The following is a 27,942-nucleotide window of genomic DNA, read 5'->3' on the forward strand; positions in this document are numbered from 1 at the left end:
GGTGTCAGTTTGCAGGGGTGATTGGGACTTCAAAACAGCCTGTGTTGTTGGTAGTGGCAGGTTGTGTCTGGAAGGCATCCTGCTCCGTGTGGAATTTCAGGAGGCGGCCAGCCACTCAGGGCCACAGGCCCCTGCACATCAAGGCCAGCCCGTTTCCTTGGGAAACAGAACTCAGCAGCCTGGGTTCCTGGTGTCACTTTGCAGTAGGGGGTTGGAACTGTCCAACGAGGCGTTTAATCACCATTTTTTCTTTCATTCCGTGTTCTCTAGTGTCAAAAGGAGTTCCTCAGGCTCCCTTGCAACAGCAGTGTTTGTTGCTTTGGTGCCGCTTCTGTGGTCTGGGATTTTGGGAACCTTGCCGGTCAGTGTAAGCTCCTCCTCTTCTCTGCCTGTCCTTTGGCCCCTGCTTTAGCTGATGTGACATTTCTTCCCACAGCAAGGTGAGTGGGAATGGCAGGTAGCAGCATAGTGCTCATTTGCTGCTAATTTCAACTGGGGCTGTCGGTTGGAAGCTGCAATTGCTGTTTTGCAAATTGCCTCTATCGGCAGGGTGCACACGACTAAGCAAAGAGCCAGGAAGAAACCTACCATCCAGTCTTTGAAAAGAAGGGTAATTTTATTATACTTTTTTGTTTTCGGGTTTGACAGTGTTTTTAGGCCTGAAGAACTCTGTGATACACATTCAAATTCATCATTCTAACAGTTTTCAACTTTCACAGTAAATTACTTGTTTTAAAGGTTGAACATGTCACATGGTAATAGCATCTAACCAGCAGCTATGAAATGTCTAAGGAATCAGAGGAGAGAGAGAAATCTCAGTAAGCAAAAGATAGTGTCTGGGACAGCAGAACACAAATAGTCCAAACAGGCACAATGGGGAGAACTCCAAAACCTTAGATTTTACTTTATTCTTTTGGATCATGTTGTAACATCACAAAGATCATGCCTGTCACATAAACTTAATCTGAAACTTTTAGTCAGGCTTTGTCTTATGGAAGTGCCAGAGGAAATAGATGGTAAGACAATGGATCAAATTCTGAACATGTTTGTATATGATGAACTGGATTTTTTTTTTTTTTTTTTTTTTTTTTTTTGGCACAACACTAAAGCCCAACAAATTAAATTTTTTTTGGTTCTTATGCCATTTTTTTTCTTTTCCCAGACACATCCAGCTGAGGCAGAAGAAACACTTAAGATAGTTTAGCAGAAGGAAAACTTCTTGGAGAAGACCCTCATACTATGAATCTGACACATTTATCTGCTTTTGTGGAGAAGGTATTATTTTAAATTAAAAAAAACGCATCAAGCTATTGACTGAAATTTCTAGAGAAAATACACTTAATGCTGAAAATGTACCTCCTATATATTGTACACTAAGCCACAGTGTAAGTTTCTTCAAACATGCAGGTATGCGTAAGGAGCATCTTGGAGAACCATCTCTTAAGCAAGACAAACACAGACTTGAAAATGCAACCATTGCAGACTGTTGTTTTATTTCCGTATTTTTTTTGCTCACTTTGGGTGGGGGGAAAACCCCTAAATTCTTCATTTTGTTGCAAGATGTTGTAGTATAGGTAAGAAGAGTATTTCTATAATACTAAAGACTAAAAGAATGAATCGTACCAGCTTTGACACATGATATATGTTAGTGCATGAGGCCTGTTATCACAGAATATATGGAATTCTAAGGTATCTGCACTAAGGTCACTGAAGTTCATAATTGTATGCAGCAGGAAAATACTAATATAATTAATTGAAATGAAATATTAAATATTGTATATCCTATTGTATTATTTGGGACTGAATGGGTTTTATAAAGTATAACCATGCTCTGAGTGTTTTTGAGTTGCTGCTGTAAACAGATTATGCCTTGTTAGGGCACTGTGCTGGAAATGTTGCTGTTCACTAATGCTGTTTGTCGTGCCATGGACAGCAGTGTTCTGTCACCTTTATTTCCTGTTCCATGCAAGCTTCTTGAGAGATATCTCTGCACAAACCTGACTCAGCTTCCAGACCTCCTGATGTGCAGATGAGCTACACCATGTGCTCTTTCTTTTTGCTCCATTTGCTTGAGAATTACAAAGAAAAAGTCATGGTAGATCATGAGGCCTGGGATCAGTATAACCTTCTCCATAACTACTAACAACTGGGAAAAGCTAAATATAATAAGGATAAAATAGTAACTTTATTTTCATCTATGTTTCATTCAATTTGGTAACACCAAATATGGGCATATCTGAGTTCTGTCTTTTGGGGAAAATGTGAACTGAGACAAATTTGTCATTAAAGTAACACCAAATGTTTTGAAGCAGTCAACATCTGGCAAATAAAGGTGGAAAAATTAAAGATATTTTTTCAAAATAGTTTCATAGAAATGAAGACAAGATTTCTATTTTGGGGCATGGGGGTGAAGGGACTTTCAGGCCTCTGGTTAGAGAAAGAAAAGTATCGTGAAGATATTGGTAGACTTCCCTTGTATCAAATCTTCCAAATTAAAGAAGGAGCCCAAAATATTTAATTTAGGATATAAGAAGTGAAATACCTCAATCATTCACTTTGACATCAGTAGTCCACAGTGGAAAGCTGCCAGCAATACTCTTATTATTTTGAGGTATCATGCCAGATTTTAGAAGTGAGTGAAGCAAGTAACAAAGCAGTGACAGATAGGGATGGTTAATTTAGGAAAAAGAAGTAAGAAGGAGTGAACTGATACAGCTTAACAATATATAAAAACAAGAAAAAGTAATCTTGAGGTAGTTATAGTGGTTCTGCTATTTAATAACTGTATATAAAAGGTTTGGTTAGGACTGCTTTTCTGTGTTAGATGTCCTGGAATCCTTTCTTGGAAGGTGTAGACAGAGGTCATAGAAGTCATAGCTGAATAGAACAAAATGGGAAGGAATATTAGTAGAGCAATCACCACTTTTAAGTGCTGCAAAGTGTGCCCTGAATCTGTCAGCAGGATTTCTGTTTTTGTTTTTCAGAAGAAAAAGTATAGCAAAACAGATCAAACCTAACATTTTTTGTCTGAGTCCCCATCACTCACTAGAGGAAATGACAAACTCATTTTATGGGATTTTTATGGCTATCCCTTCCCCCTTTCCCTCAGTTCTGTTTTATTCATTAATTGCAATTCTCAGTTTTTGTTCCAGGCTTTTTAAACTGGATTATCACCTTTTCATTCCAATATTCTCTCCTAGTTGCCTGTAGTTATCACTACCTTTTTATAACAGTTGATTTCATAACCTTTTGATCTGCTTTAGTACTTAACTACCTGTATTTTATAACACAATAGTAATTATTTTTCCTTATAAAAAAATTTGAGTTTTGTTTTCAAACTCCTGAAAATTTTAAATTTAAATGGCATAAACATTCATTAAACTCTACTTATGGCCCAACTCAACAAATACTCAGTTAACTGTAGTGCACAGAAGATATTTTCAAGTTTAAAACTTACTTCTTTAAATGTACCAGGGGAATTCATACAAGGTTGCAAATAGAAATTTCAAAGACAGGGAATATTTACATGAAGAATCCCAGTTAATAAAAACAAACTAACTGAGAGGCAATGTAATTACATCAAATTCCTCAACAACCACAGTAGATGTTTATGATATCTGTTAAGGTAAACATTCACTTTAACTTAAATGATCCAGACATGTAGTTGTTCATCTTTTACTTTTCTGTTGTGTTTTAGGTCTTAATAATGTTTTTGGTGAAATGCTCTCAACATTTGGCAGTAAGCCTTCTCCTTGGTGTTTTCCTTTATTTTCACCATACTGCAGATGACTGTCTTCTGATTTGGCTTTTTAATTTTTTTTTTTAGACTGGAAAAAAAAGACTGTTTACAGTGCTATTGAGTAGATTTAAGACCTTCACTAAATCTCATGGATGTGATTGCTGTACCACCATTGCTTCTACCCTATTAGCATTGGTTTAACTGAACTCCCAAGAGAAGAATTAGTGATCAGAAAGGTCTGTTTCTAAGTTTTTGCTGTTTAGAATGAATGATGCTTAGTCTTTGGACTAAAGCTTGGTTTAGAAGGTTGGTTGGTGTTCATGTTTCAATATAATGCTCTCATGGTTAAGCCATATCAAGTTCAGCACTGGGCATTGAACCTGACATAGCACAAGTAAATCCTCACGTCAGCACTTGCCAATCACAGTATACAGTTCCAGAAAAATGAGTGTAATCTATGGAAGATAGAGAAACTTTTCACCAAAGAGAAGCTATACCAGCAACTCCAGGAAATGCAAATATAATTGCACCCAAAGGGAAAGGACGCATTCATTGGTACGTTACACTTTACAAAGCCAAGGGAGTTAACTCTCAAATAACAGGTAATTTCCCTGCCATGGCTTATTGTTAATTTATTATCATAGAACCAATTGGAAGGGACCTGGTCCAGACATTTTTGGCAAAAACCAAGACAAGATAACCCAGCCAAAATCTTTGTTGGGGAATCCACCACTTCCCTGGGAAGATTATTCCAATGGCTGATTGCTCTTGTTGTGAAAAATATTCCTCTTGTGTCCAATTGGAATTGACCCAGGAGTAATTTGTACCTATTATCCCTTCTCTTTTCCATGTGACTCCTTGTAAAAAGGGAACCTCAACTTTTTGTAGTCAAGTCTTGTAGTCCTTTAAAAACTGGAACATGGTCACACAAGATCTCTCTTTGTTTCCTCAAGGTTGAATAAACACAGGCATCTCAGCCTTTCCTTATGGGAGGCTTCTTAGTCCTTGGATCATCTTTGTTGCCCTTCTCTGGACCCTGCCCAGCCTATCCCCATCTTTCTTTATAGTGGGGAGCAAAGCTGAACACAGCATCCCAGCTGTGGCCTGGCAAGCACAGAGCAGAGTGGGATCATGCCTTCTTTATCTCTGCTGGTGATGCCCTTGTTGATGCAACCCAGCACCCCGTTCGCTTTCAGATTTCAGATTTCAGATTTCAGATTCAGATCCACAGCAAGGAACAAAAATTGTTGGTTATGAACAAAAATATAGGTAATCTGTTTCCTAGATTTATATTCTGTACAAAATAATTAAAAAAAGCAAACAAAAAAGGAAAGGCAAATTGTCCTGAAAGAAACCACAACTAAGTCCTATCTTTTCAGAACACTGGTACTAACTGCAAGAATGGAAGAGAAAAATAGGAGTGGTTTCTGAACTCTTTAAAAAAGACCTGCCTGGAAGATTTTTGGAAATTAAAATTAGGCAGAAAATAAATAAGGCTCAGCTACCTGCTAAAACTTGTCAACTCTTAATTTTACATCTGTTGTTGATCACACTGTAGAACTTGATAATATGTTTATGATCATGTCACTGCAGTGGAACAGGCAAAGTTAAATTGTCATGTCTAGTCAAGTAGGGGTCCTGGTCTTTCATGTATATTTGATGATAAACAGTCCCACTGAAGCCTGGCTGGTGATTTACAGCAGTACCCTTACAGCAAGGTTTGTGATTCTTTGCTGCCTCAGGCATAAGCATCTAAATCTCTCAAGTTGTTTTAAACCAAGTAGAATTAAAATTATACAGACTTTTAACAAAAGAGTAGTTTCATCTGTAATCCTGGTTTTTCCTTAAGGGTTATCATTTTGCATTTTGTTTAGCAACTGAGTAAGAGAAGCCGTGCCAATAATTGCCAGGTATTGGCAAATAATTACTTGGCATTCAAGTCAAGTAAACATTTTGTATATTATAAAATTATTTAGTGATTAAATTTCAAAGTAGCTTATGATATGTGGTGTTAACCTCAGCTTCCTTCCTTCCCTCCTCTTACATGATAAAACTTAGTAAATGTAATTTAACATGTACTTTTATGTTCTGTTTGTAAATATCCCCCTGCCATTAATATAGGAGAAGCTACCATATTGCAGTAATGAAACCTGACAAGATTCCTCAACTCTAAATACATTCAATGCTTAAGTTCAAGATGAAACCTACTTAAATAAAGGGCTGTAAATATTTAGTTGGGTTTTTTTTGTGAATTCCATTTTTTATGAGGAAAAAACAAATGTATACACCCATTTCAACTGCACACAATAGGCCACTGTCATTTGCTCTCACTGAGCTATGCACGTTCATGCTCCCAGCAGTTCAATATGTACTCCTATTATTACCTCCCCAGAGATCTGCCTTGATTCTATCTTGAGTTTCACTCCAAGCAGCAGGTTTGGAGCTAGAAAACTTTATATTATGAAGATTTTCTTGCTGTATATGTTGCAGTTGTAAATATGTCTTTGAAACAATTTTGGAGGTGAAGAATTATTTATCTTATCTATAGCTGTATTTTTATAATGACTTGAAAAATTACTTCTGAGATCCTTTCTATTATTTAATAAAGAAGTTTTTATCCATTTAAAGCCAAGAACCACCTGGTTAGGAAAATATGTAGCTGAACTGCTGAGCAGATGAATTAACACAGTTAAGTATTTTGTTGGAGAGTCACCAGAAATGCTTCAGAGTCTTCCAACATTTTGATTCTTAGCTTATTACCTAATTTTCAATCTCAAAAAGTGAAGTTGTCACAAACTTTTACTGTGAAAATGTTTTGCAAAGTGAGAGCTGCACAAATAAGAGTGGTGGTAGCTCCCTCCAAGTGATGACAAGTCCTGAGTAGAGTTGCAGCTTTACTCAAATATTTGAATGATGAATGTCCTGGATTCACTGTCACAGGAATAGCTTGTAAGTGCAAGTAAGGAAAAGTACACTTTCTCAAACCACTTGGCACTGATAACACAGCTACGAAGCAAATTCTCCAAGCCTGATAAATCCTGAGGTATCTCCTGCATAATCCTTGTGGCCATTTTCTCCAGAGGAACTTCCAGGAAAAGGCAGTCAAGTGTTAGTGTGGAGGTGCAGTAAGATATAGAACTTACCTTTCTGATAAAGCCATTTATGCAGATTTTGTCCTGTCTTCAGCCTATTGCTGCCCCAGTGCTCCATGGAAATGTTTCAGGTTTGCTGTTCACTGTCACTTGCTGTTGGAAATGGGATGCTTTGTCCTAGTGGCTCTGTGCTCATCTTGGAGCTAACTGTAGTTTCCTCCCCTTTTATCTTCCCATCATTTGCCTTGGATTCTCTGACACCTATAGTGATAGCTCTGATTTCCAGTCTCCTGGGAAAGCCCTTTTCTTTCTCTTCTTCATGAAAAAATGACTCAACAGCTGTATGGGAAAATTGTGTGGGTTTGCTCTGGAAGACCTTCGTTTCCTCTCAGGACATTTCCCATTCACACCCCAAGGTGTGAGCAGGCAATTATCCAGCTCTGCTTCTCTGCCCCAGTCCTGACAGCCTGGAGATCCTCTGGCTTTTCACAGACCAGTTTGTGGGGAAGGGAAACACCTATTTCATGTGGTACAGGCCAGGCTGAGGCAGTTTTTGGGATCTTGAGAGCATGTGTGTGTTTAAAGTGAGTGTGAATATTTCACAGTAGAATATGAAAGGTCTACTTTGTGGTCTTTTAAAAATATTTCTGGCACAGCAAAACAAGTAAGATGGGAGACAGGCTTTTTGTATGGGATTACTTGGTGCCAGTGCAGAACTTTGTCTTTGCCAAGTTTTTGGTTAAGTTGGAAAGTATATTTCCTTGATTATGATGAGGCGAGACACTCTTTAAATAGAAAATAAATTTTACTGCCATCTGCAGAGCAATCTGATGAATTAAATGAGGAGTTACAAAACTCTTCTGTTGGCCCCTTTGGAATAAGCCAGTTCATATGGATTTTATAAATCCAGAACAGGATTTTTAAATATGCCTCTTTCAAAATTTATCACAAACTATCTTGTTACATAGTGGCAATCTTGGTCAGATTATGTTCCTTTTAGATGTTTTCTCCCAGTTTGAGATAAAATTATTCTGCTGTGTTGCGATGAGATTTAAACATCATATCTCTGTACTTGTCATTTATTTTGAAGAGTTTGAGATGCTTCAGGTGTTGGCATTCATATATCATCCATCAAATATAGCAAAAATCCCACTTTATCGCCAGAAACCTTCTGTCATACTCAGGTTTAACAAGCAACCTCACGAATTAAAACAAGAGCTTAGGTACACCAGCAGCTATAAACATCTGTTTAAACATGTTAGGGATTATTAGGCAGTACCACAGCCTTGTTAACTTGAAGTGTGAGCCAGGATTGCAGTCCAAAGCAAGCATAAGAACTGCGATGTAGCAAAAAAAGAAGGGAAAACCTCAATTTTGCAGAGTGAAGATTAATTGGACATATACAATAAGTATACACAAGCTTTTAAACTTTCATTCAAACCTACTCCAGCCATAAAAGCACAGCTGTTCAAGCTAACTAAGCATTATAGGTCTAGACCTGCAAATGAGCACTTGAATGGTATTAGAAATGAAAATCTGCAGTAAAAGTCTTGGGGTATACTTTGTCACATCTATGCACAGATCCCATTGGAAATAATGCCAAGTTCAGAGTCAGACGTTGGTTTTCATCATAAATGAACTCCAAAATCATATGATTGAATAAAAATTAGTCTTGGATTTTCAAACCTCCAATATAATACTGTGGGATTAGGGAACCTGAGAGACAGTGAGAATGATTAGTTTTTTGTACAGAAAGATACCCAGAAGCATTCTTTTTAGAAAAGACAAGAACAACACATTTATTTCATTCTAGTCCTCCTCCAGTATGCTTTATGCCTTAACCATAATTGAAAAAACCTTTGCCAAAGTCTTTACTTCATCCAAGCAAAATCCCACAACTGGTGGTATTATCCTTCTGAAAGTGGCAGGTGTCTTTCCTTTAAATCTTTTCCTCTCTGGACTCCTTGATTTTGTGCTGTCTAAACTCTCTTCATAAACCAGGGAATCTGTCTTTTTACAATTGCTGCTGTGGAGATGACATGCAGATCTCTCATCTTCTCACGCTTTCATCTTCACATCCATTTTCTTCCATGCAAACCACAGCTTTAGCTCTTCTGACATATCTTATGGTTATTCTGATTTTACTCCGTGTGTAACATGACTAAACCCCTTAGTGTTTGCATCATGTTGTTCTTTTCCTTCTTTTTAATAACTGTGAACAAAATTAAACTTTGTCACTTATGCAGTAATTATTTTATCATAATTTCTTAGTGATCTACAGATTTAGGTGATAGTAGAATCTTGTAGTGTTTTCCATAACTAATTGAGATTTCTCTTTTTCTATCTATTCACACAACTAGCACATATAATTAAAATATTCAATTGTGCCAATATCCTTTTCAGTTCTGTCATGTTTATGTCTGCTCAATGTGCTGTTAAATGTTTTTTCATCCTTGTTTTGTTCATGACTCAAATCTTTAAATCCACCTAACTTCATTTTTCCCTAACACCACATGCTGCCTACTTCCATAACTTTCAAGTTCTGCCATTGTTCAATCTTCAGGTAGTTCTCAGTTTCAAATGAGATCATGAAAGCAATTTCTATTTGTCAAATACAGCCAGATTTTGCATATAAATAATACACGTCTCTGTTATTCAGAGTCATGTGTTAGGGAACCTGGGTGTTTTGCTGCAGCGTAGGACTTTAAACAGAATGGGTAGAATAATGTTTAGAATACATGAGACAATAAAAAATAGGTGTGAGAACATATCATTAGAATATCTTGTAGTGAAAAGCTGTTTGAATTTAAGAAATTGAAGGGAAATAATACAAGCAAGTATTTCACACTTCTTAGTGTGTCTACATTGTGATAAAGAAGCACAACAACCAGGCACTAAAAAATGCTAGAAATCTACCATTCATATCTTGGAATGCCAGTGGAAATAATACAGACGAATCACTGTCATAGAAATATGCCTAAACAGTTTGCCAAGAAGCAAGTTTTGCTGCAGAGTTCTTAAATGATTCAGTGTATTCTCTGGTTTGAGAGAATTACTTTTTATCTTGTTCCTGTGTGTCAAGTTATCTATTCAAGTTTTAAAAATATGTCATTTTTCTTATCAGGAGAAAAAAAACTCTTCCTTAAGTGCTGGAAGAATGAATAGCTTACAGAATTGTCCGTTCTCTAAACACTTAGATTGGAACGATGAGTTTTTGAAAGGACCAGCATTGGAAAGACTTTTAGCTGTACTTTCCTCTTTAAAAATTAAATCCATGACTATAGAAATTTTCCTGGACTGTAATTCTTCCTTGTAGATGTCTGTTAATGCCTTTTAGCTAGCTAGTGTTTTGAGAGTGTCAGGCAGTTGGTGAGAGCTGTATCTACCCTCAATGTCTTGGTGGAAGGTACATGGAAGCCCTTGAAGGATCTAAATCCCATCTGATCTTTGTGCCTCAGTCTGCCTTTTCCTCACTGCACTCATGACTGGGATAACTTTCAACAAAAGACTGCTTTGCCTTTCTCACTCCATTTCAAATGAATATTGACATTTGCAAACAATAGCAGCCGTTCTGATGCAAATGACACTGCTGCAAAGGATGTTTGTTCACAGCCCGAACAGAATGGCTCCAATTTGATTTTTCTAGCTGGTGTCAGTGTGACAGATACATGACAACTGTGGGAGAACGGGGCCAGTTTTCCTCCACAAGCCTGACTGGCACATCTGAACAGTTGCTCAAACATGACAACAGTCAGAATCTAGATAAAACTTTGTACTTTAGTTCTCAAAATGTTATATTTGGAAAAAAGCTTCATCCAACTCAACAACATAAAATCCCACCACATTCTGTGTGTAACCAATGATTTTGTAAATAAAAATTAACTGCCTGCTAGCAGGGGGTGATTAGCTTCCCTAACCTTCACCCAAAAAATTAAAAGAGCTTCTTTAGAAATGTGATAATCTTGAGAAATTTGTTGGAAAACAGATCTCCAGTGCAAGTCTCATTTACCTTCAAGATCTCAGATACTAAAAATAGATTTGATTTTCACAGGAAATTAAAGTGGTTATTGTAATACAACCTTCAGAAAATTTGAAGTTTGATTACTCTCTGTATAGCAGTAGAATTGGAGCAGGAAATACAGAAACAAATACATTAATAATATTTCAGCCTGAGACATGCAACACATTGTTATTTCCTGAATTTAGCAGTGGGATGCTGAAAACCCCTCTCTGTCTATGCCATGCCTAAGCAATGAGATTTGTTTGATTTGCATCCATAAATTCAAGATAAAAGATGAGTTTGTCTCTCCTAGAAAATAAAATAAATCAAAAAATATAGTTGAACATTATTCAAAGAAGGTATTAAAGACAAACAGGAAAATGGCAAAAAAAAAAGGCTGCTTAGAGTGATGCATTTGACAATTCTGAACTGACAGGTTGAATTAATGCTTGGGTTCTTTGGGTTTTTTTAGCAGTTAATTCAGTTCTTGCTTTGTTTTGAAATTTAATAACCTAAGCATGTTTAAAAATTTAATGACAGATATTTTATACTCAAATTTAAATTCAGGAAAGCAATGACAAGTGCTCTAGTACAAAAATAACACCTCATTTCAACACCTAAAGTCAATGTAATGTCTAATGTACAAATTATAGAATGTGTGGTAGAATAATTATTTGATTTTTTTTGGTCATAGTGATACAAAGTTTTGCAGAATTGTAGAAACTCTCAACTGTTGATAAATTTTAACAGGCATAACACAGAATTTTTCAGCATTAGGCCCCATCCTTCATTAAACTTCTCCTTCATTGTAATGTCTACAATAAATAGGCCAGTTTTGGAGCTGCTCTTATAGTGATATCATATACTATCCTGTGTATCAAAATCTGTATTTTTTCTCCCAAGCATCTCTGTGCACCTCTCTTAAAACTTTTTTGAATGAACAACGAGGACCATTTCTGTTCTGTACAGACCCTGGCACAGTTGGCCACAGCAAGTACTTGCAGTTGCTATGGTAACATAACAAATATTGAAGACTGCTGCAGTCCAAAGAGCATGATATAGAAAAAACATGGCATAAAACCATAACATAATACCAGTTTCCTTTCTTACAGAGCACTTTTCTGGTTTTTTTGCTTCTGGTAGCCACTGTGAATCCTGAATTCATCTTTGGATTTTGAATAGGATGGTACAGGTTAGTGCTGAGTGCATGAATTGAGAGTAAATTAAAGAAAAATAAGGAAGCAGCTTTCCTGGAAGCACATACCATGGTACTGAACTTGTTAAAATTGATAGCTGAGTGAAATGGAGCAACAGGTTGTTAAAGGAATCCTGGATTTCCTAATTCTCATGTTAAGGGGGAAAGAGACTTGCATGGAAGAAACCAGAATCAGGGTGAAGAAAAGATTTGTATTAACAAACGTGCATTTTTTTCTTTGCTTTTATCATACATGGGAATTCTTCCCCTCTGCCACCCCTGCAGATCATTTGCTCATTCCACACTTCATTGTGGCCCACTCAGGAAGTCATCTCAGATGTTTGCTAATGAATTTCAGATGCTCTTGCTGCCATCACAATTTCTACCCTTGTATAGTTAAACCAGTAAGAATATTTTCATTGTCAAACTCAGAGACAATATATTCCTGTATGCTCTGGTGCTGGGAAGAAGACACTGCATAGAAAAGACTTTAAAATTAATATAATGAGGAATATGCAGAGGAAAATATGGTGCATATTTACATTGCAACTCCAACAACAAAGCAAAATTGAAAACAAAACAGAAAGCATGTTTGCAATATGTCACCCTAAAGGATACCTTTGAGTTGAAATATTAAAAGCATTCTCAGTAACAGCAGACTATGCCAGTTTAAAACAAAACCCAAATTTGTCATATCTCAACAGCTCAGAGTAGAAAATTCAAAGTAATTCCAGACTATTCAAATGTTGTCCAAACTTGTGATCTGCTTTTCTTTCTTCCTTTTTCCTGACCTCTCTCCTCCCTCTTCCAAATACCTCACATTGTCTGGCTTCTAATAAATGCTGTTGGTCTGTCTGATGTGTGCCTAGTCAGGGGATAAGGGAAAAATGTTATAACTATTTTTCATGTACTTTTTATGATTAAAGAATTGCTTTTATCTCTACGGTAACTGGAATTTAAGCAAATATATGGATAAAGAAACACACCCTCTTACCTATGGAAGATTCCATTGCTTTGCTTTAAAATTTTGATTTAGCAGATCCTTTATAGCTATAATTTGTTTGCACCTAGAAACTGAAGTAGGGCCCTCACCATGCTAAAAGGTTAATGATTGCATAAAATTAAAACTTGGAATGCCCAGAGCTTGGAGATTTACTGCTGACTGCAGCACATCAAGGATTTCACCTGTAAAAAAAAACCATTCCCTGCCAGAAAAACCCCACCCTTATAATGAGCAGGCCAGATTCAGGAGGGGAGGAGAGGAGGTGAGGCAAAGTGCTTGGTGGCTGTGAGGCAGATGGAGCCTAGAGCACAGAGCAGGTCCTCTGTCGCCTGTCACAGCGCGGTGCCCTGGGCAGGCTGCCTCCACACGTCATTAACCACTCATCTTTCCAGTGCCCTTGCAGGCACTGGCTCCATGAGCCTGCCTTCAGCCCTTTGCTGAGTCCAGTGCTGACCCAGCTTGCTGAAATCCTCGAGTCTCTCTGTGCTATGTTCCAGCCCACATGTTTCCTTTCTGCTGGGAATCCATAAGGAGCTGCCTCTGTTTTGGAAAATGATTCCTGGAAGGAAGGATGTGGAGCCAGGGTGGTATAAAGCTCCCTTCCCAAAGACCAGAACAGGACAAGAGAATGATGATTGCTCACCAAGGTCGTGGTGAAGAGTGTGGACAGCGCTGTTGATCACAAAGACTTGTGGGGATCTGGGGGAAAGCACCAACCTTTACTGCAGGGGACTCTCCTGGGCAGGGAGATCCATCACAGACTTCCACTGGACCATCCATCCAGGCTTCCCAAAGCAAGAGAAATGCCATGGAAGAGAAACATACAGCATGTAATCAAAAGGTGGATCTTAAGTACTTCCAAGCTTGTTTCTACCACACTGAAACCTATGACAGCTGCTACAAGAAACTGCTTCTGGAATTTATATCCTTTTCATTACAGAATTTTAAGAATCATTGTTTTGGCAGCCAACAAATATATTGTGGAGGATTTTCTCCTTAGAGTTTTTTTCCTGTTAAAAATGCAAATACAAGACAATGCAAATGAAAGTGTGGAAAAATGAAAGTGGGAAAAACGAAGGTGTTACTGTGCTAGCTTCATTCTGGGCTTAGACTACATTTTAGCCTCTTCAACCACTTTGGAAATACCCAGTTCTGATGTGTAGTGACTGGTATGGATGGGCTCTTACACCAAGTTTTTCAGGTAGCCTGGAGTGCTGACAGGTATGCAAAGCTGGATTTCACAGGCACTAAAAATCAAAATCTCTTAAAATTTCTTTTTGAGGAAGGTAAACTTGGGCCACAGATTTTGGTATTTTTTTTTCCTTGACAGTTTGAAACTCAGGAACCAGTAGTAGAAAAATGTTCCTCTTCATGGTAGCACGAACCTCTTTCAACTGTTCTCAGTTTCTATCCTATTGAGAATTTCTTTTCTATAATTTATATAACTACTTCTAATTTTAGGAATGTTTGAGAAATATACTTGTTATGTACTCTAGCTACTCATACCTCCCATTCCCAATATCCAGAAGGTGGAGTTTGGTAACCTGCTTACAACCTACTTGCAGGCTTTTTTCCAGTGGCAGCTTGAGGTCAGATGCATGGGATATTTCTTTTTGGGAAGGTTAATTGTTGAAGTCCAAATAAAAACATGTGTTTAGATCTATTTCTGTGATGTAAATGCAATATTTTAAATAACAAAATCCTGAATATCTTCCTATTTAGGAATCCTAATTAATTTCCTTTATTCTTGAGTGATCCACACATGGATTATTCCATTATAGATAGACTGGAAAACCATTTTGGAGATAAGCTCTAAGAAAGCATAACTATGCAATTTTCCTAAAATTTAACTTGAGTTTAGTGTCTGATATGCAAAATGAGAAGTGGAAACAAAGACTAAAGGGAGTGGAATTTAGTCCTGCTCAGATTCAGTAGGAAGATATGACTTGTGTACCACCTGCACAGATCCTCAGAAAGTGATAAACTGAAATGCCAGGTACAATTACACGTTACATAAACTTTGATGCAAGATTTAATTACCATATTTTGTGCATGCTCATGTAGTGTCATGGAAATCTGTAGGCCATTTTATCTGTTGGCATGATCTAGATGAATAATATAAACAAGTAACTTTATTTTCTTTTTTAAAGCCTTAGTGGTAGTGTTACAATTTGTTTCGTATTTCTTAAGTCTTCTACATGCCTGGGGAAAAAAATACTCTTTGATTTAACAATGACATATTAGAAACCAAAGCATGTGAAACATACTGGTGTTTTGCAAAAATAATTCTCCTGAAAGTTACTCCATGCTCATGCTGTTGTCAGTGCTAGGAAATTATACTTTCTTCTTTGTCTGTGCAATTTCTACACTGAGGTTTTATTTTCTTTCTTCTCTGCATTTTGCACTAATTTTCATATATCTGTCATTGGAGCATTAAAAAATCATAAAAAAGCTTGGTGTTATAAAAGTCCTGACAGCACATTTTCAGCTTGTTTTATTTTTTTCTTGTTCAATTCACAATCAATGTTCGGCAACATCAAAGACTGTATAAGAAGGTTCTTTTTTTTATCCAGACTTTTTATTTAGCATGTTTTTAACAACTACTTGATAGCAGCCTCCTTTCCCCCTCCTTCTCCCACTGCAAGGCCCCAAAATATGTCAAGTTTCTTCTAAGACAAGAATAGGAAATGATTGGGTTGTTGTCTGCAAGGTTCATCCCAACCATACAAACTCTAGGTTGGGAAGGCACCTCCTGAGTTTGTGTTTTGGGCACTACAGCTCAAAATGATGTTCACATAGTGACTAAACATCACATTCAAAGTAATTAGGCTTTTCCCCTGACTGTTCTTTGGGAAGTTGTTGCAGACCATCGTGTCTCTAGTTCAGCAGAGGCCACAGGGTTAACTCCACTCTGGCTGAGCAAGAGGACACAGCTGACACATGTAGTAGGTGCAGTGTTTCTGGAAACATCTGTGCATTGATCAGTCTCTGTTCTAGAAAATGAGTGAGAAGCTTATTGAGAGAAAAAAAAAAACATTTGCATCAAGTATCTGATTTAATAAAGATATAAAGACATTAAGAATCTGAACTCCTTTATAGTCTTACCAAATCTTGGGCAACACCAAACCATTAATCAGATGGGTAAAGATAGGAACTTTGCTCCTGCCTCTCTGCTATTTCATGTGGATTACAGTGCAGGAGCGTCTCCTGTGTGGCTGATCAATCACTGGCCTTGTCAGGACAATGTGCAGGAAGGAAAAGCATCCCTGTGAGTCCTGTGTTGATGTGTGCAGCCTTTTCCTCTTTGCAGTGGCAGAACACAGAGGACTTGCCTGGCTGAGAGAAGAACCCGGCAGAGCCCTGTGAGTGTTAGCAGGGCTCAGTCACCACCTGGACAAGATGGTTTTCAGGATGCTATTCACTAGCCCCATAAGTCTTTCTAATTTGATGTTATTTGATGTGAATTGTGTGTAAGTAATGTTAATTATGCAATAGGTTTTGAAGAATATGTTTTGATTGTACAGTGGAAATGTCAGTCCCATTAACAATCATTATTACCTGTCAGAAGGCAGAGCAGCTTTGAATGAATGCTAATTTTTTATTCTTGTATCTCTGCAGATGCATACCAATGTTTCCTGTGTGTTTTGTTTATTTGTATCCTGATCATTACACCAACCTTTCTCTCCAAGTTTTCTCTCTTTGGGCTGTGTCTGGAAAAGAGAGAAGGAGGCTCTAACTTCAGGCCTCCTGCAAGTCAGCTTGTACTGAATGTTTTTGAAACAAAGGTTGCAGTTCTCAGAAAGTGGTTCATCTGTTTCCAAAACTTGCTCCCAGTGGTCTCTGGAATTTATTAAGTCTGTGGCAATAGTTCAGGAGCATTGGAGTGGGATTTTGGAAGCAGCATTCCAAAAGGAAGAAACTTGTCCTGTTTCACTTTATTTCAGTAATAGCAAATCTGTATGAAAAGTAGAAGAGCATTAGAGGGAACAAACAAATATTTCTGGATCCCACGCTTCTTCAAAACCATGTTACATTATTAAAGGCTCAGTACAGAGTCCTTTATGCTGGCAATTAGGATTTACTTAGGATGATCAGATTTTCGGTCCAAAATCGTGTCTTCCTTTCATTCTAGTCTTGCAGAAGACCTAGAAGCTGAACCATCAGGATGGTTCCTCCACCTTTTTCATGTTGCTATTGAATTACCTACTGAGCTTAAGTTTAGCAGAAAGTATTACTGGGAGACTGGGCATTTTCTGTGCAACTTTTTTTTCTTTAACTTATGACTTGTTCTCACTTGTGGGAAATATTGACAAGAGGAAAGTCTTTTTCTGTGAAAATTAATGTACCCTGTTTGATTCCTCTGGGTTTCTGTTCTTTGGTGTTTGCTTAATTAAGGATTGATCCGTAGATCTAAACTAATATTTTAGTACTTTAATAGGCTACAATAATTACATTTGTTGGTCTAATATTTTTTGAATATGTTATTGGCAACCTTTATGAAATCAGATGGACTAAGCAGTTAACAACAGCTTGCTTTGAACATCAGTGGACAGCAGGGGATAGTCAGTGTACCTGTATAGATTTTATTCACCAGCTTATGTGTAATTGAAATGACTATTTCATTAGGAAAAGGTGAAAAGTGAGTGACAACAGGAGCAGGAAAATCATTGTTGGCTTGCTCTGACTTCCTGTAAATTGGATAGTATGGAACAAAGTTTTCATTCATAGATATTTTCTTGTATTTTTTTTAGGGAGAGCAGTCCATGAAGCCTCCAAATTCAATTTCAGCCATCATGTCATGCCAGACAAAGCAGTACTTTGTGGAGTACCTGGAACAAAACTATTATTCTATTTTCACTTACAAAGGAAACCCTACCAGATTTCCATTTTCCTTGCATAGGGTAGAATTAAAAGAATAAACCTGAGATGGGGGAGATTGGTTAAGTAAAACAAACAAAAGCACTAGGAATAGATCTTGAGTGTGTTGGATCATTGATGGGATGAAGTTTACAGACCAATAAGTAGTACATTTCTAGATATTTCATATTTAGTAATAATATATATGCTCCTATTTTGTATGCATATTTTAAAATAAGTATTTGACTTCTATTAAGTTTGTATGTGTAGGTTTACCTAAAACACTGCAGATGTAAGAGCATTATGCTACATTAAATCTGCTGTAAGTAAATAATAGGAACACTCTAAGTGACAGGTTCAGTTTGCAGGTAGTAAAATAGTTATTATTCATTAAATCCTGCTGTGCCCCATTTTCAAGGTTGTGAATTGACTGTATGTATGGATTATGTATCCTTGAAGTATCTCCTAAGAAGCTTTGAGCAAACCAAGAGTATGTTTTAGTACACTGGGTGTAAGATGCTTGTAGGAGAGTGATTAACAATGTTCCTTAGTGAGACCACACAAAAAGGTGTGGTATATACTCCCATACATAGCCTTGAGAGTCTCTAAAGCTTAGGGTAGATGGGGAGATGAGAGAAAGCTTTCAATATTTTAGATGAGAGGTGTAGAACAACAATTTTTAAAATAATCTAAAAGACTAGTCTTCTAAACATTAAAGCACTGCCTCATTAAGCAGAGGCTGTGTTTTTCAAAATTACAATTCAATTGCATAAGCTTCAGATCTAAAAATGACTGATGGAAGATGTCTGCTAAACATCAAGTTATCAGGTTTTTGTTCTACTACTATAATATTACTTATAGGGGGTAATTGCAGAAGAATAAATAATTAGAACAGAAAGTATGATGTTAGGTGGAAAGTAAGTTTTTAAAGGAAAATTCAGGTCACAGAGAGATAAATGAAAATTTCCCTCAGCTTTAATGAACCAGGATTTCACTTTTGAAATTTAAGGTCTTGTTTTCAGTATTCCTTGGCCTGAAACAACACTTTTAATCTATTTACTTCTGATTTGTTAATTTCTATTGTACATATAATACTTTATATATATACACCCACAGATGCATATGTATAATGAACCTGAGACATGGAATGTTCTGGAAGGTGCATAAATCATGTGCCCAAATTAAAATATGTGAATATCGTAGTCCTCTATAAATCAGCTCCTTGATGCTAGGTATGATATTCCATACTCACACATTGGAGAACTCTATGGAGGAGATCAGGTATGTGAAGTCAATATTGCTGTCTTTATAGTAAATCTAGATTTATAACAGCAGTGGTTCTGTAGCAAAGCTCCAGAACTCTGCTGTCATCTTAACAATGCAGTGTTTTTCTCATGTTCATTCAAGAAGGTATATATGTCTGCAAGAAAGGTCAAAAAAAGGCTTACTGCTGAAGCTGTCACTCTTTTCAAAAAGTTGTGCACAAACTGAGCAGTTTGCCTGCTGATGCTTTGTCTGATAAAAACTGTTGTGAACACCTCTTGAAAGATAACATAAAATAATACCCTTTCATTGGCCTTTTGATTAACTATTAATAATAAGACTGCACTGTTTTAGAGTCCAACAGGAGTTTCTCAGTGGATGACATGCCAGGGTGATTGCCAGCTGTTAAAGCATCCTTCACCAAAAGCATGGTGAAGGGAATGACAGAAATATTTTGAAGTTTAATAGTATATGTGCTACAGAGGAAAAAAAAAGCTTAAAACATAGGCAGAGAAGGAAGATATGCAAGTTATAAAGGAAGATATGCAAATTATAAGGCAGACATTGATCTTAAACACAATTGTAGGTTTGTTTTTTTTTTTTGTGTGGCAAATCAAAACCTGTTGAATGGAGGAACTCTGTTTCCTTAATGCTACATCTTTGAATAAGATCTGGCATCACGTTAATCTGAATGACTGAGAAAAGGCAACATTTTTGCTGGAGCTACTCAGTGGGCATGGTACAGCAGGGTTAATTTATTTATTTCCATTTCACAAAATAAAAGGAGTTCTGACAATTCCATAAATGAATAGGGAAGCTTCTGGCTTGTCTGTGTGTCTCAGTGGCTGTACAGGATTATCCTTCACACTCTGCTTTACAATGGCAGTCAAACAAGCAGCCACAAGCCACCAGATAAAAAATGTGTTTCTTTTTTTGGCTTAGAAAAGGAGTTAAGTAATTTCCCCATACTGTAAGAACTGTGACACTGAATGAAAGGTGAATTCCATGCACAAAGACTGGTGGTAATACAGATCTTTGCAAGAAGTTATGTAAGCTAGAGCACTGCAGCACTAAAGTTAGTATCAGATTAATTGCAAATGAATAATTTGAATTATTTCCTTGTCTTCTCTAGAGTGCTTGAATATTTCCAAATAAATAATGAGCTTTGAAAGATATTCATCTCCCCAAGAGAGACAAGTTTCTGTAAACTTGACTTAAAGAAGTATTGCTGCAGGCAATGAAATCTGTACAAGCAAACAAAGCCCAGGAGGTAGGTTGCCTTCTGGCAGACTATTAGAAAACATTTTTTTAGCAACTTGCTACATTCTTCAAAATAATAACCACTATTATTTTTAAATGGAAATCTTTTCTGTTTGAAATAGTACTTTAAAAAGCCTCAGGATCAGAGCACACCAGAGTAAATCTTACCACTAGTGCTGCTGAGCATGCCTGCAATAGGGCTCGTAGAACATAACCAGCCATTTGAGCTTGAACATGTGGGTTAGTGGGTTTGTTTGTTTGTTTGGGGATTTTTGGGAGGGAAGGTGGGGTTGTATGCGGATATATTCTATAAACTCTGACCAATCTGGGCTCTGAACATCTGGGAGACTGCAGAGCTTTTCTCTGCTTCAGACCAGTTCATTCAATGGCTCTTCTTTATTAAAGGCCCGGCAAAATGGACTTGGAGGCAAATTCTCCAAACTCTGTGGAAAACAAATGAGCATTTATTGCAGCATTCTCCTACAATGTTAACTTGAAAAGACAACTGAATGCAACTTTTCATCTAGAATTCCACTACCATGGTACAATACCCACTTCTGAGAAGAGCTCTAAATATGTTATATGAAAACTTCTGTTTTATGATTGGAACTAATTCCACCATACAATGGAGAAAAAGTCTGGACATCAGAAGAGGTCAGGCTGTGGTGAAGCAAGAAGCATTATGCATGCTGTCCTGCTAGTTCAAGTCCACTGACAACTTGCAGTGGTCTTACTTGGCAATTTAAAAATTTTTGTTATCCTAATAAACCATCTAAATCTGTGAACTGGACATCTGATCTCTAAAAATATATTTTTCTCCACCCACAAACCCAATTGTGCACTTGCCACTAAACAGCTGCCTACTTCCAGCATTCAAGAGTACAGAGTGAGGAATGTGCCTCTGACATGTACCATAGAAGATCTACAGGCAAAATTAAGGTTTCTTCATGCAAAATCAAAAAATAGAGGATGGCATAAAATCTAACAGTACCTAGCTACAATCACATTAAGAAATTATTTGGCAGACCGTTAACTTCAGATATTAAAACAATTATTCAACATGAGAGAAACCTGTAACAATTATATTTAACATTGGTTTGTCAGAACTTTCTCGTTTATTAAGTTCAGTGGCAATGCCTTTAAGAATAATATGATAGAGGAGTATTGTACCATGAAATATAGCAAGAGACAGCTTGACTTTAACCAGCCATTTCTGTTTCCTTTAGACAAGCCACTGCACTATGCTTGTTACTAATTGATTTTAAAAGACTTCCACTTTCATTTTGTACTCTTGGGATAGGGAGTACAGTAACTTCAGGACTGAGTTCAAGACATCTCCTTTTGTAAACCTACTTTTAAATTAGTTATATGGGGAAACCTTCAGAAATCCAATAAAGTTTTTGATGTGAATTCATGAAATCTTTTTTTGGGGGAATTTTCTACTGTAGCACCAACACAATGACACTGCTGGACTATAGGGATTTAAGAACTTGTCCTGCACATTAGATAGCCCTATAAAGTAAAAGCAGAAGAATGTGCTGCAATTATAAATAACATCTTAGACATGACAGAAGTGCTATGTATTTATTTTTGACACAGCAAGGAATGCAAATGAATTTCTGCTAGCAACTGGTATTCTAAAGTATTAAGTTTTCTTCCTAGATGAAGTTTTCCCACTATGTCTCATTATTTCAGTCAGCATTTTTGCTTTTATGCCTTCTTCTTTTTTTGAGGAGATATTCTACCAAAAATAAATAATTAAACCACAGATGAACTGTCAAAAGGGAACATTCATATTTTAACGCAACATTAACATTTTGGTAATTAACATGGCAGTTAATGCTTTTAGCAGATGTAACAACATTAGACTTGTAAATTTCAATTAAAGTTAATAGTTCACGATAGCTGTAGGGATCAGGCATCCTCTCTGGATACTGAAAACATGTCTAATGTGATTAGAAATACTAATTGAAGAAAAAAGGACTGCTATAGTAATGACTGTACTTCTTTATCCTACTAAATTATTACAAACCTGCAGGAACTTTTAAAAATATATTTGTAGGAAGAAGCTTAAAGAGTCAAATGCTCCCCTTGAAGAAATTAAAAGGGGTCAAAAGAACATTGCAGACATTTCCTGTGTGTTAGAAGAGGGAAAATCATTAATTGAAAACCATTGCTCCTTCCTTATCCTCCTGAGATCATATTCCCAAGAAATACTATAAAGTTATTTGGTTACATTTCCCAGCCCTTTTGGATTTAATTAGGAACTAATGTGTTAGTTTTAATTCCCTCGGAGGCTTTGAATTCCAATAGCAGGCAGAGAAACAGGACTGGCACTGGGAACTGTGACTCAAGTGGACATCTCTCGGTTTTAATGCAAGTTAAGAGATTGGTAGTGAGTCCTTTTCACGGCCTGCTGAAACTTGAAACATTTTAATAAGCACAGGGAAAGGATTAGTTTTATTAAGGGTAATTACAAGCTGCTAGCCACCTATAAAATGCACCCCCATTTTATTGTAAAATGCCAATGATATTTATTTCACTTGTTCTATGCATTTTTCTTGTCTCAAGCTGGCTCTGAAATCAGTACCTCATTCCAGCAAAATTGCCACTGAAAATCGTGTTCTTTCTAAGGTTTCAGCTAAAAAAGGCTAGACGCTGAAATTAAGTTTGCTTTTTCGACTGACAATAGTTATTTTTAGGATAAATGCAGTTATTCCCCACTCATGCCGTTTGCTCCATTTCTGTCAACACCTTTCCAACATCACCATAAATTATTATTCATTTGCATTGCAGCACAGGCAGAGGCTCCAGTCTACCAGGCAAAGTGCAAAGACATGGTGAGAGACAACTCTTGTTTGGAAGAATTGCACTCTAACCAGTTGTGACACAGGCTGAGAGAAAGGATGCTAGCAGAACAAATGCTGCTTTATCTTCATTTTGTTTCTATCTGGAAGGTTGGAACAAGAGATTAGGAAATTTGGTCAAGCTTATATGGAAAGAACGAATACAATTATTTGAATTGAATTTATCAAGTAACAACAGAATTGAGAACATATTGGTCAAAGTCATGTTAGACTCTGGGCAAAGTGCCTGCGTGCCACGTATGTACCTTTTTGTCTCATGTCAGGACTAAATGTACACTCTGAATGGTGTTTAATTAATCATGAGCCTCAGGCTGCTTTTCTCCAAAGGTGTACATTTACTGAGCCCATGTAAGACCCAAACGGAGTATTTAGAATAGCTGCCAGGTGTATACCTGGAATGAGACAGTGGATAACACAGTACGTTTGAATATGCACCTCCAGGAGGTCTGTGGCTTCACTGACTTGTGATCTAAATAGACAAAAATGCATTTATCTTACCTATCACTTTCCACTAAAAATCCCAATATATTTAACAAACTTCTGAATTTTACCTGTGTTACTGTGTAAGGTAAGGTGCTTCTGTGGATACCCCAGAGTTTCAGCACTGGGGGTACAATGGTGTGGATGTCTGATCTACCCAGGAATTTAGTCATGTGGGAGAGGAAAATTAAAGGTATGGTTTTAGTAATTTTTTAGACACCACATCCTCCTTTCCTAGGCACCACTGAAGCCAATGGGATTCTGCATATGGATCCATATACATAGATATTTACTTTAGTTAGCTTAAAATGTAATAGCTATGAATTTTTATTCATAATACTGCATTTTTGTTCTGCAGTATTATAGTAATAATGTCTCCAGCATAACACAATTGCTAGCAGCTATAAATTATTGAAGGAAAAGATTAACTTGACTAAATTTTCTTTTTTATTTGTTAAAATACTCAGATCCAACAGCTAAGGCCCAGGTCTTCAGCTGTGTAAATCAGCATGACTCCACTGAAGTCAGAGCAGCTACACCAACTTACACTGGGTAAGAGCCTGAACTTCAGTGACACCAGATATAGAGTTTACAGTTTTTATTGGCAAGTACATGTTTATAGACTTGAAGGCAGTTTCTAATCCTGTGTCATATCGTAAACACTACCACCTTGGACAAACAGACAGAACAATTATTTGGAAGCTGAAAGTCTTACCCACTTCTGTAAGAGTTTCTTTTAGATGAATATGCTTCTGTGAAAGAACTTCATGCATGAAGGACCATTACCAGACAGAAGTTAGATAGCTTTTACATTAGCAAAATGTACTAATATTCAGATTCTGGCATTCAGAGCAGGGTAATCAACTTAGGAGGTGAACAATTGAAAAATGTATAAAGATAATTCCTTGCCATCACTGATTAGCCACACAATTCATTGCACATTCTTACTGAAACTGTTACATTTGTAATGTTTAAAATTGTTTGGACCTTTAATAAATGTAAAGGATGACTTAGCAAAAAAATCTTGAGAAGAACAGTTTGGGGTTTATGATAAATATTTGTTAAATGAAAGAACCAAGGTAAGACATAATACAGATGAATATGTCTGTTGCTGGTTCTTGAACAGTCACTGCCATCATGTGTGAATGGCAGAACTCTCCCTAAACTGCATTTGACCTCGCTGCCTGGGCACTCTGTTACTGACATTGCTGAGATGGGGACAGGCAGTGCTGCCCTCAAAGAACATGGAGAATGCCAGGACATGCTGAGGGAAGATGTGGATGGACGGGGATGTGAAAAACCTGAAGCCTGCTCAACAGGCTGCAGTGCAGTGGGAGTCTGGATGGACAGATCAGCTGGTGGATCAATTAACCTGCACCAAAATGTAGTGTTCTTTATTACCAGTAAGCTAGGTTAGGCTAACTGTGCTCACTGCAGGAAATATACAAATATTTTCTTCCTTCAGGTAAACAATAACACATGTATAACGATAATACATCAGAGAAGCAGTGTGCTAGAGCAAAGAAAAATTTTGAAAAAAAGCTGTATTTAACTGTGATTATGTATATAGAACCTAATTTTATGAAAAGGTATTGCACAGTACTCAATATTGCTCAGTACTGATCCTTTCTTTGTACTGCAATGCAGGTTAATTTCTTTAAGCAATTTTAGTGAATATTTGTTGAGAAATGTTACTGAAATACAGGAATCTTCTATCATCCAAGCTCCCTGTTTCCACATACCTTTCCAAAAACTCTCACAGGTTTCTGTGGTATAAAGGGGTTCCCTGTAGGAACCTCTCATAATATCCACATAAGCAAACACTTTTTCTGTCCTGCAGGCTTCCTGCTTCTGATGTGTTTGGAAGAAGTTTTACAATAAAGTTTTGTACCATTACTAACATTTTCCTTCAAATGCTTTTGGTCTGCCTTTTACAGTTTTACATGTAGCCTGCCAGAGGTTTTGCTATTTTCTGTTTTTCTCATCTGAACACCCTGTTTTTAAGGAGCTCCTTTTCCTTTTTAATAATATCATTTATTCTCATGTAGAGCTCTGCTAGTCTTTTGGAGACCCTCTAACTGGCTTTGACAGATGATAGGTACTTACTCAGAAACTCTAATACAGATCATTTTTTCCTAACTTATTTTTAACAAACTTCTTTGATTTTATGTAGTCCTCTTTTCAACATTGTTGCTATGGTAAGTTTATTTGGCCTTTTCACTTCTAAAGGTTTTTGAATTTGAATATATTATGATCAAAATTCTAAACCAGTTCTTTGACAGAGAAATTCAGAATGTCTGGTACCCTGCTTGATACAAATCAGTTCTCCAAGCTCCCCTGGATTGCTCCATTTAATGATTTATGTTGTCTAAAAGCTTAAGTTCTGCATAAAGCCCTATCATAATATTTATCCAGTGCAAATATAATGGAGATCTCTTTACTCCTGCCTTCAGAGCCTTTCTCATTTCCACATCCATGTCACAGGCAGCTATCCTAGCCTTTTTACTGTTAGTAACAAAGAACCAGGAGAGAGGGGAGACTTTTCAGGCTTCAAGGACTTAGAGCAGAGCAGTTGCTCCTTTTGATTAATTTCCTGTACTTTATTGATTTGAAGAACCTGAAGAATTGTTAACCAGTGAGCTGTTATGTTCCTATCTTTGTGACCTCAAAAGACATCTATCCCCATCCTCCACTGTCCTAGTGAGCTCTTCTGCCTGGAAGTTTTAAAGTTTTCAAATCTGTATTTTTCCTGAGTCTTCAGTTTATTCTGTTAATGAACATCTCAAGAGTCTCCAGCTGTACAGAGCCCTGGATAACAGAGACAGCAAGTCAGGAACCATCTGGGGAGTTGGGCTAAATGTTTGAATTCCTGGTTGATTTTTATGTTGTTACCTAGCCCTCTCTAGGTGCTTTCAAGTCTGGCAGCTTAGTCCTGACAAAGGACACTGTTTTCAGAGACAATCCAAATGTCATGTTGCCATTCCAAATAATACCCTTTGTCATCACTGGATATTTTTTATATCCTTGAACCCTGACTATATTTATAGGCTCTGTATATTCACAGATTTCAATGATCAGAAAAAGACTGGTGCAGCTTTCTCAAATCACTTCTGAATTGTAAATAGATTAACAATAGCATGGCTTAGCATCCACTGTCAAAGAGTGAATGCAGCTTAGCATCCACTGACAAATAGTGAGGTCCTTGTTCCTTCTGCCTCTGGCCTGTTCAACTCCAGGTGTAAAGCATTTGCTGCCAACACCTTCAGAAGTTGGTAAGGCTTAGGGAACAAGCCATGTTCTCCCTCACAGATCCCTCATTCCAGCATGTCTTTGTCCATTTTCTCTAATCCTTTGCTAACTAGTTAGGCAGTGTCCCCTCCGGCCTCTGAGAGAAGCTTTAGCCAGAGATAAGCCTGCTCCTTAACAATCCCTGAGGCTGCTGCATCTTCTGGAGCCTCTTCTGCCTTTCTGATTCTGTTTGATAGAAAGTCTCCATTATAGGGAATATTAGACAAATTTATTTAACTGTAAATGTGCATTGAAAAGCAAAGAAAAACATCCTTCTATAAATAAACATTTGTACAACCCAGGTCTGAAGAGCATCTTCTGTGGAAGATGTGTCACTCTGCAAATTTAAAATTAATGGGGGCAGTGTAGTTACATTTATATGAAAGCATATTTGCCTGGTTGTGATGATGAACTAATTAACTAAAGCAGACTCTTCATTTTTAGCATCTCTGAGTCCCAAGCATCAAGAAAAAAATAGAAACAACCATCTTCTAAGAAAGATAAGGTTGGAATACAGGAAAGAGAAGATGTTCATCAACTGGTAATGTCAGGCTCAAGTAGCCATTGGATTCAGGTGTATAAAGAGAGAAGTCAAAATATTATAGAACTGTACAGTGAAATTACAGCATGGAGAAAATCAAAGAAAATGAATGAAAGAGCAGTGAGTATAAAAATAGGATAGAAATAAAATTCAAATACAATCAGATTAAACAAAGGAAGACTGAGAAATCTACCATAAAAAAGGCAAGTAAGCCATGGGTATTCTCTTTTTTATGCATGAATGTAGAAAAACCTTCAAATGCTACCTAAGTCTAGGTTGTGAATTGCTCATTTTCCATCTGTTAGAGGCTAGAAAATAGCAATAGCTGGGTATTATAGTGCTATTGCCTTTACCGGG

General features: G+C 37.1%; 1 long non-coding RNA gene across 11 annotated transcripts; it reads left to right on the plus strand.

Annotated features, from left to right (window-relative positions):
- LOC135304951 (uncharacterized) lies at positions 1–27,758 on the plus strand. 11 transcript variants are annotated; one of them, XR_010366199.1, is made up of 7 exons: positions 1–610; positions 1,163–1,275; positions 17,781–19,167; positions 20,282–20,419; positions 23,206–23,249; positions 24,224–24,308; positions 27,489–27,758. It is a non-coding gene; the product is annotated as an uncharacterized LOC135304951 (long non-coding RNA). The 11 variants fall into 11 exon arrangements; XR_010366196.1 differs by lacking the exon at positions 27,489–27,758 and having other exon boundaries at positions 24,224–27,299; XR_010366194.1 differs by lacking the exon at positions 27,489–27,758 and having other exon boundaries at positions 17,781–17,849; positions 19,003–19,167; positions 23,206–27,299.
- Positions 27,759–27,942: the final 184 nt, after the last annotated feature.

This window comes from Passer domesticus, chromosome 7 (genome assembly GCF_036417665.1).
Source record: "Passer domesticus isolate bPasDom1 chromosome 7, bPasDom1.hap1, whole genome shotgun sequence".
In the NCBI taxonomy this organism is placed as follows: domain Eukaryota; kingdom Metazoa; phylum Chordata; class Aves; order Passeriformes; family Passeridae; genus Passer; species Passer domesticus.